This window comes from Bidens hawaiensis, unplaced genomic scaffold (assembly GCF_021521415.1).
Source record: "Bidens hawaiensis isolate Kalapana, Puna unplaced genomic scaffold, B.hawaiensis_p1.1 tig00004101_1, whole genome shotgun sequence".
NCBI classification, from domain to species: domain Eukaryota; kingdom Viridiplantae; phylum Streptophyta; class Magnoliopsida; order Asterales; family Asteraceae; genus Bidens; species Bidens hawaiensis.
Genome location: NW_027491241.1, coordinates 739,895 through 749,736, shown reverse-complemented (window position 1 = coordinate 749,736; position 9,842 = coordinate 739,895). Strand labels below are relative to the sequence as shown.

The window sequence follows — 9,842 nt, the reverse complement described above, 5'->3', positions numbered from 1 at the left end:
CAAACATACATATATAAATATTAAAAACGAATCATGTAAAACAACCCCCGTATGTGTCGTGATATGGTCGCTCCCTCCTTTTATGGAAGCCACTAGATTGCTTGATTTGTAAATGGAGGCCTCTCATTGATTTAACCCAAATTCATGGGTATGGGTCTTAGCAAAGCCAGATAGCACTTAAACAGGTTATAACATCTCATTAAATTAAAAATTAATCTTACCAATTATTTGATATGAAAATCCAATAAAATAGGGATATACTAAAATTTAAGATTCAATTTAAAAAGAAAAAGATATTATTAATAATTAATAAAAAAATTTATAGTAAAAAAAAGTGGGTCATGGGTCACCAAATCCAGATAGCTTTTAAATGGGTTATAGTGTATCATTTATTTATGAAATCCTTTTATAGTAACTTAATGATGTGTAGGAATAAATTGAATATGTGTAGGAAATAACTGAAGATAATGTAGTTGTGTAGGAAAAAAATATGTTGTGTATGAGAAAATTAAATATGTGTAAGAAAGAAATTAAGATGTGTAAGAGAAAATTAATGATGTGTAGGAAGAAACTGAATATGCGAAGGAAACAATTGAAAATGTGTAAGACGAAAAGCATATGTACGAAGAAAGTGAAAATGTGTAGGAAAAAAATTAAAACATGTAGGAAAATTTTGAAGAGGTGTAGGAAAAAATTATAGTTGTGTAGAGTGAACTCAAAAGATAGGGTAAAAATTATAAAGATAAATTTATTGTATTATGAGTTTATTAATATTTTAAATCTTTTAGTTATTGTTATTAGATTAATTATATTAGTTAGAGATGCAACTAATGTGGTTTAATTATATATATTAATTAGAGAGAGAATATATTTATATTATTTTAATACTCTTTTCATATATTTTAATGTTGGAAGATTAAAAATTAGATGAGTGACCCAGATTAATTTCTCGCACTTCTCGCTGTAACTTAACTTCTCGCATGAACCATCTTTTGCATGTATATATATATATATATTAATTATCATGTATTCAAAAGTAGACAGTCATGGCATTTAGGAAAAGCAAATATTCATAAGCAATCACATCATTTGTATTTTATATCGAGTTCACACTATCTTTTATGACACAATTTATGAAGTTTATAGTTCTATCAATTTATAATTTGCTATTAACATTGCACACGCTTTTTGAATTAATGATTGGACTTTATTTTTCGTAAATTTTGTATTAGAATCGGTGTATTCGATGAAGCCCAATTCTAAATATGCCACATTTATGTGGTGGACAACTTGGACGGTCCATTCTACATAAAATAACCTAAACGTACCAGATGAACTGAGAACTCTAGATCTAGAGCTCAAATGGCGAATCTCAAAACTAAAACCTTGAATCGATTAGATTTACAAAATGTATGAATCCATATCTTAAAAATATCAATCCCTCAAAATCTCATGCATTTCGATTCACTAAATCAGGATCCTAGAGAAAGCAAACGTTACCTCGTAAACCCTAGATTTATGTTGAAGGGGTAGACTTCGATCCTTTGACCTTGATTCCACCGATGTGCTTCACAAAAACTATACTTTAACAAGTTATTTTACCTGGTGGGTTGCGTCGGGCAAGTCGAATAACGCATCGGAAAGGTCGAATATGTTTATGTCACGTTTGCAGTTGTGCATTACTGTGGGTCCGGTTGATTACACATAAAACATTAAAATATAAAAGAACGACATTTGTTCAGTTGGTAAACTCTGAGCATTGTCGATATAGGGCGCTGCAACAATAAGTCGATAAAACTCAGGTGTTGGTAAAACCTAATTCATAATAAACATGAACATGTAACTTGGGCATGGGCTTAAACTTGGCATGTCTTTTAATCATTAATTTGAAATATAACAATATGTAATCATGAACTTGTAACGTAATATGAAACTTAAGCAGATGTATCTCATGAACACATAAAACTCGAAAATGATATAAAAATTGTTAAAGTAAAAGGTTGTAAACGTGTAAAATTTTACAAAATTTTAAAATACGAAGAAAATAGTCACTCCACCTTATTAAATCCAAGTCTCTCAAAAGTCATAACAATCATAAAATTTGAACTTGATAATTATATAAAACTCTGGACAAGATGCATACCGAAAGTTGATTCACATAAAATTGAGCGCACATCAAAATAATTTTTTTTTACCAAAATAAAAAAATAACTGCAATGACGACGGTGATGGTGGTGGCTTCGGTGACAAAAATGGTGGTAGCGGTGGCGACGATGGCGGTGGTTGCGGTCAGGCGGCAAGTGCGGTGGTTATGGTGCTGGGGAGGTGGCAGTGGTAGCATTGGTAGTGATGGCGATGGTAGCGCAACGACGATGGTGGTGGCGGTCAGGTGGTGTCGGTCAAGTGGTGGTGGTTAGGCGGTAACAGTGATGGTGGTGGTACGTGATGGTCAGGCAACGGTACGGTGAATGGTTACGGTGGTTACGTGACGTTGGTGGCGGAGGCGGTGATAGCGCTGGTGGTAAGGTGGTGGTGGTGGTTGCGGCCGTGGTGGTGGCGACGGTGGCGGTGGCGGCGGCAATGGTAATGGTGGTGGTGGTGGTTGTTAAGAAAGTAGGGTGAAGGAAGAAAAAAAGTGGGAATGAATGGCTTTGATGGAATGAGATTTATATGTAATGAATGATTCCATACATTAAGCAACCAAACATTAATTTTCTCACTCCCACATAATAAATATTTCCACTCTCATTCATTTCTGCATACCAAACAACAGTTCCACCTCAATTATTTTATTTTATTTTTTTTCAACCTGCTTCACTTGATCATGAGTTGCTAACTCAGCATTTATTATAGCTATAATCTCTTCCGGTATGTAATAATCCATTAGAACTTAAACGTAAATAAAAGCAACTAAGCAAGCAATCAAATCAAAACATTAGAACTTAAACGTTAATAAAATCCGGCTATTGTTGAACAAGCATTTAAAATGGGGAAAATGATCAAAGTGCCCAATTTGATCATTCTTCATTCTGAAAACCTAAATTCCATTGGCTTCATAATGTCCAGCTTAAAATCAACCGGCCCGTCGATTTTTTCTAGACCACTAACCGAACGCCACATTTATAAGTTCTGCCAAGAATGTTTCTCGGTAGCCGCCTGATTTTCAAACCTTTTGACAAGCCGGTCCGCCTGGTTTTCAATTCCACGCACCGGCAGTTGGATATTAAGAGGGTGTTTGGCTGAGCTTTTTAAATTGCTTTTTTGCTTATTTGCTTTCTGAAAAGCAAAAGCAAAAACAACTTTTGAAAAGCTCCAATTTGTAGCTTTTGAAGGATCTTTGCCAAACACATTTTGCTTTTCAAAAAGCAAACAAGTAAATAAGCAAGTTTTAAAAGCTCACCCAAACACCTACTAATTCCAATTGATTCCACTAAATTATATCGTCACATGTCTCTATGGTAATATTGAAAACAAAACGAGCAGGTAAAATATCCGAGGGCCTTTCTAAAATAATTTGATTTAGTACTTTCAAATTTTTATCATTTTTCTTCACATTTATCCAAATTAATAGGTTAAATTCAAAACTAAAATAATTTCACTTATCTTTAGATATTATATTTTATAATTAAAATATTTTATAACATAAGCTAATACAGATATTAAAAGAAACCAACCAAAATGTAAATATGGTCAAGCACGTCATTAATATAAAAAGTGGCGGACCTAAGACTTTTTTTTAATGGGGTCTCATTTTTCAGTGTTCAAATTTTTCAGGTCGGTTGTTGTTCAGTCGGGTACTCGAGACGAGAAACACAAGAAAAAACAATCTAATCTAATCTAATTTGATCTAACCTCTAATCTAACTAATAAAAGAAAATAATGAGAATGATGTGGTAATTTCACATTCATTCTTGTTCTAATCTCTCTTCTCATTCATTCTATATATCTATGGGTGGTGGGTAAAACCATTTTGTTAAATGGGTTATAATTTCCTTTCTAATCTTTAATCTCATTCATCTTATCTATCGATGGATCATGAGTCAAAATAATTTTGGCAAAAGGGCTATAATTTTCTTTATAATTTTCTAATTCCTCATTTTATTTATCCTACATATCCATGGGTCATAGATCAAAACAATTTTGACAAACGGGTTATAATTTCCCTTCTAATTTTATAACCTCTCATCTCATTTATTATAGTTATCCATGGGTAATGTGTCAAAAGAATTTTAACAAATGTTGTATATTGTTGTAAACGTATAATGATTCATCTCATTCTAATTTCTAAATTTGAGATTACAGACTTCTTATTATTTGTAGTATATATTTTATTTTCTTCTTACCTATAATTTTGTTCATTTCTTTCAAAAAAGAGTACCTTATTTATTATTATTTTTATTTAACAAATCCCGTGTAATACACGGGGTTCAAAAGCTAGTATCATGGTCACTGGCGAAGCTTTACTTGGGTCGGGGGTGGCCCCGCCCCCCCCTCCCGTTTTTTCGCGTAGTAGTGTAAATTTACCCGTTTTCGCCCGAAATTTTTTATGTTTAGTGTAAATTTAGGCGTTTTCGGCTAAAAATTTGAGTCCGGCCCCCATTGTTTGTGAATTTTTGTATACCTGAGTCCGTCCCCCGGTGTCTTAGTCCAAGCTTCGCCACTGATCGATCATAATAAAAAAAATATGTGCATTACTCATTAGAAACACACAATATGCTTGTCACTCTAAATAAGAAAACATTAACATTACAACTTTTAAGTTGTTTCCCACAATGGCATTCGACTCGCTAGTAGAGGATGGCGGCAAGTCGGCGAACAAGCGAATCACATTTGAGGGTTGCGATGTGTGTCCCATGTTTGGGCTTTGGCTGTGCAACATGCCTCTGTTCGAGAGTACAAGGCTATCATGTTTATTTATAAGTTAAAACCTAACTGTTATTATTCAGTATTAACTATCGGGTAGAATTTAAAGATTAAAAATAAAAATGCAAATAGTGAAACAAGAATAGGAGTTCAACAATCCTTGAACACCGACTAAAGTTACCACTGATGGTTGGGTAAAAGTTAGTTATTATTATATATTAGTTAGTTATGTTTAGGTAAATAAATGAATGAACATTGGTACTTCAAGCATTATGTGTTTTCAGGACATTGGAAGCTATGGAGCTTAACGAGGATATTTACGGGCTTGAAATGAAGTTCGGGAAGTGAGAGAATGGAAGTGCACGCATCACGAGGCAGTCAAGAAAAGAAGATAGAAAAATCTGAAGTTTTACATCTTCGCGATACGCGAAGATGCAAAGAAGGGCAACTTTGCGATATGCGAAGTTGTAGAATTCCGGCTGCGACTATTTTGTCCTTCGCGATACGCGAAGAAGCATCCCTGTCATCTTCGCGATACGCGAAGATGCTTAAGTCGGCCAAAAATTTAGGTTTGCCTTATATAAACCCCTTAACCTCTCCATTCGGCTGAGAACGACTTCCAGAGGCAGAAGAGCTATGCTAAGACGGTTTCCAGCCATCCCGAAGCTTCCGGTTCATCGCGGGTTTGCATGTTCATCAAAGATAAGTATTTTGACATTATGATCATGTTCGGCTAAATCATTTGTTCATAGGGTTTTGTGTAAATCCTTTTAAGACCATATTTATTATGCTTCATATTTTGAACTTGATTTGACTTTATTGCTTTTATCTTGTTCAATTATTGCTTGGTTGTTTAAACAATTTTTGTTTGCGATTTTTGATTAGTACATCACTTGTGTGGTTTGTTCATCAACATTTAGGGTTAGGCTCTTGTCATTGAACTAATAATCATCGGTCAATGTTACTTAATTAGTTATCATAAAACATAAATTGGTAATTGTGTAGATCGAGTTCAATTGTGTCAATAATTCGGTTAGGGTATCGTTTGTCATCACAATCAAACTATTAGGTCTAATAATTACTGTGCAATCAAGATAAGTAAATCTGGGATTAAGTTGATTAGCACATTACCTAAACCTAGAATGAATACTTTTTATTAATATTGTTTACAAAGTTTTTAAGTAATTGTTTAGTTTTAATTAATCTTTTTCTAAGAAGCGCTTGACATCGTCTGTCCGCATTAGTTTAATAATTAAATTAGTAATAATAAATTAGCACTTTCCTTGAGTTCCTGTGGAGACGACCTTACTTACCCGTACTTATTATAGATATTTAAGTCTTAAAATTAATTGTTTGAGTAAACCGCGACACCTACGTCAACCACTCCACTAAAGTTAAGATTAATACTATGTGTTCAATCTAATAATTATTATGGAGTCCAAGAAAATTTTTATATACCGTCTCAAAGAAAATTTTTAGAAAATGTTGGGGGTCCCGGAACCCCGACCGTTACTATGTGGGTGCACCCATTAATATATATAAGTGTAACTTAATCAAAGGACATTGAAAAACATCTTGTGAACAACATACATATTAGTCATTTTTAACATGAACATTTACAATTATAATACACATATATCATCTTATTTTCTTGACATTATCAATGTCGTCTTCAACCACTAGATGTGGCTCTCAACCCTCTGGATGTTTTCATTTGTAAATGAGATTTGAAATGCAAGCGCCTGGAAATTGCAAAATAAACTAGACGGCGTCTGGATTTGAAAACTAGGCGGATTGGTTTGTCAGAAGGTCGGAACACTGACCGGCCGCCGAGAACATTCTTAGCAGGTTTTTTACACATGACGCTTGGTTATTGGTGTAGAAAAAACAGACGGACCGGTTTTTAAGTTGGACATGATGGAGTCGGTGGGATTTATGTAGAAATTTTTGGAATAGGATTTCTCAGTAAACAAAGTCAAATTTGATCATCTTTAAAATATTAACATATCATTTTTTTCAATCATCTAACATGTGCTTATTTTAAATGAGAAACATGATCAATTTTATAGATTAAAATCATAGAAAAATATATTATGGTTGTTCGTTTTGTTTTCTTTTATTTTGAAGTTACAACTTTTTAGTATCATAAGTTTTGATCGGAACCATTTAGTTGATCATAACCACTGAAATCGAATCTTAAGAAATATAATATATATCCGAATTGAACTATAAAAGGAACTTTGAAGTGCATAGTTATTGCAATTGCCTTCTTTTCTAGACACATCCCATAACACTAACCTGTCATTTAACTTACGCTATGGAAGTTGAAATCATTTCCGAAGAGAGCATTAAACCATCGTCCCCAACACCGCACCACTTGAGAACATATAATCTTTCTCTACTAGATTATCTTGTTGGATATCCTTACGTACCAATCGTTTTTTACTACCCTAATCACAATGACAATGACAATAACATATTCCAAGCACTACAAAGGTCATTGGTTCTAAAGAAATCACTATCTGAAACCTTGACTCAGTTTTACCCACTTGCAGGAACACTTAAGGGCGATTCAATTGAATGTAACGACGTTGGTGCTAACTATGTCTTAGTTTTGGTTCATGGTCGTCTTGATGGCTTTTTGCACAAACCTGACCTTGGATTGATTAACAGGTTCTTGCCATTAGAACCTAGTTTTGATCAATCTAGTGTGGGTTCTCGTGTCACAAATGTTCAAGTGAACATTTTCAAATGTGGTGGAATCGCTGTCGGGTTGTGTGTTTCACACAAGATCCTTGATGGGGCTGCACTCTACACTTTTCTAAAAGGATGGGCTAACATGGCTTCCAAAAGTGAAGAAGTTACTTATCCAAAGATAATTTCTCCATTAGTTTTTCCTGCTGAGAGCTTGTGGCTTAGAGACATATTCCAGGTTAGCTATCAAACAGTGCTAAAGGAAGGCAATTGTATCACAAAAAGATTCGTATTTGGTTCGGATTCCATAGCTGCTTTAAAAGTTGCGGCTAGTAGAAATGGAGTGCAACAACCAACACGAGTTGAGGTGGTATCTGCTTTGTTATGGAAGTGTACAATAGCAGCATCTAAAGAAGCATATGGTATCCAGAAAACTACTTGGCTAAACCACTCTCTGAATCTTCGTAAAAAACTTCCAACAAAGACGTCAAAAGACTTGATTGGTAACATGATGTGGGTCTCAAGTGCAGTGTGCAAAGATAACGACGAAACCACATTGCATAGCTTGGTGAACAAGGTGCATGATAGCATTGTAAAAGTCAACGATGAGTTTGTAAACGAGGCACAGGGTGATGAATGGTACGTCGCAATGCAGAAGTTACTTCAACAAATGGGAGAAATCGGCTCGGTAGGGCCAACAGAATATTATATTTTTACAAGTTGGTGTAAGATGGGTTTCAATGATATTGATTTTGGTTGGGGAAAGCCAAGTTGGGTGTCTGGCCTCATAGGTAAAGGATTCAAGGGGTTCTTCAATTTAGTGACTCTAATGGATACAAAATGTGGCGAGGGAGTTGAAGCATGGGTGACTTTGGATGAAGAAGAACTGAAGATTCTACAGTGCAATCCGGAGCTACTAGCGTATGCTTCGGTGGATCCAAGTCCGCTATCAAATGATCATGTCATATGAGTTAGAGATCTGTCTTAAAAACCAACGTCTTGGTTGTTAGTACTTTATATTGTGGCAAATAAATTTACATGTTCGTTTGCTTATTTTACCCGTCTTTTAAGCTTAGGTTTCTATTTTCCTGTCGTCACAACATGCCTAAGGGGCGCAGACATATGACTGTCAGTTGGTATTGCCTTTTCATTTAATCAAAGTTTGTTACGAAGTGGAGCATATTTGATTGAGAATATTAGTTGATCAAGAAGGGAATTAAATACCATCGGTTCGATCACAAAGATTTTAATTTACAAAAATAAGTTACAAGGATTTGGTTACAAAGGCATCCGAGCCTTTAGATGTCCATCAACTAGAGATTCTTGCATTCTATTATTTTACAAGCTCTCTTGCTTATTTTACCGCTCTTTTAAGCTTAGGTTTCTATTTTTCTATTATCGCACCGTGCCTCAAGGGCGGAGACATATGACTGTTAGTTGGTGTTAATTTTTCATTTAATAAAAGTTTAGTGGAAAATATTTGATTTAAATATTAGTGAATACAAGGGAATTAAATACCCTTTGTTCGATTACAAAGATTAAATTTACAAACATAAGTTACAAGGATTGAGTCACAAAATCATGCAAGGCACTAGATATCTATCGCCTAAAGATTCTTCTATTCCTCTCACTTTCGATCCTTGTAATTAACTTACTCCTAATTACCTGAAAACACTTTTTAAAATACATTAGCTAAAGCTGGTGAATGATGCTCACAAACTCGAAAGAATTTTCATAAACCATTAAGACACAATCACCGATCCTTTCAACAAACTCAATATGCCTCATCCTGAGTCATCACTACTAAACATACACATAACGGTTTCTGAGGAGTTATGTGCCCTTATTGTCAACATCATTACAAAACGTTTAAGTTTTAACGACGACAAAAGTCGTTGCTAAAGCCCCAAATGTCGCCGCTAAAAGTACTAGCGACAACATGTTGCCGCTGTTGAGTTGCCGCTAGTTCTTAGTTGCTATTGATCATTTGTCACCACTAATAATGTCTCCGCTAAAAGGTGTGGTCACTAAAGTCAAATTCGTCGCTAATTAGTCACCGCTAATACTTTTCAGGCGAACTCCCGAAGAGTAATAGCACCGACTTTGTTGCTGCTAAAGGCATCTAACTTGTTTTTTAAAAAAAATCTGGATTTTCCTTAACACTAAAAATACAACAAATATATGCAAGTTTTTCCGAACACGCATCATAACCATTGATATATATATATATATAGGGGTAAGTTCTAGTGAAAACACTTTTTAAAGAGAAAACTTAAAAACTCCTA

General features: G+C 34.6%; 1 pseudogene; it reads left to right on the top strand.

Annotated features, from left to right (window-relative positions):
* The first annotated feature begins 7,046 nt into the window (after positions 1-7,046).
* LOC143625294 (epi-neemfruitin B 7-O-acetyltransferse L7AT pseudogene) lies at positions 7,047-8,527 on the top strand (annotated as a pseudogene).
* The last annotated feature ends 1,315 nt before the right edge of the window (positions 8,528-9,842 follow it).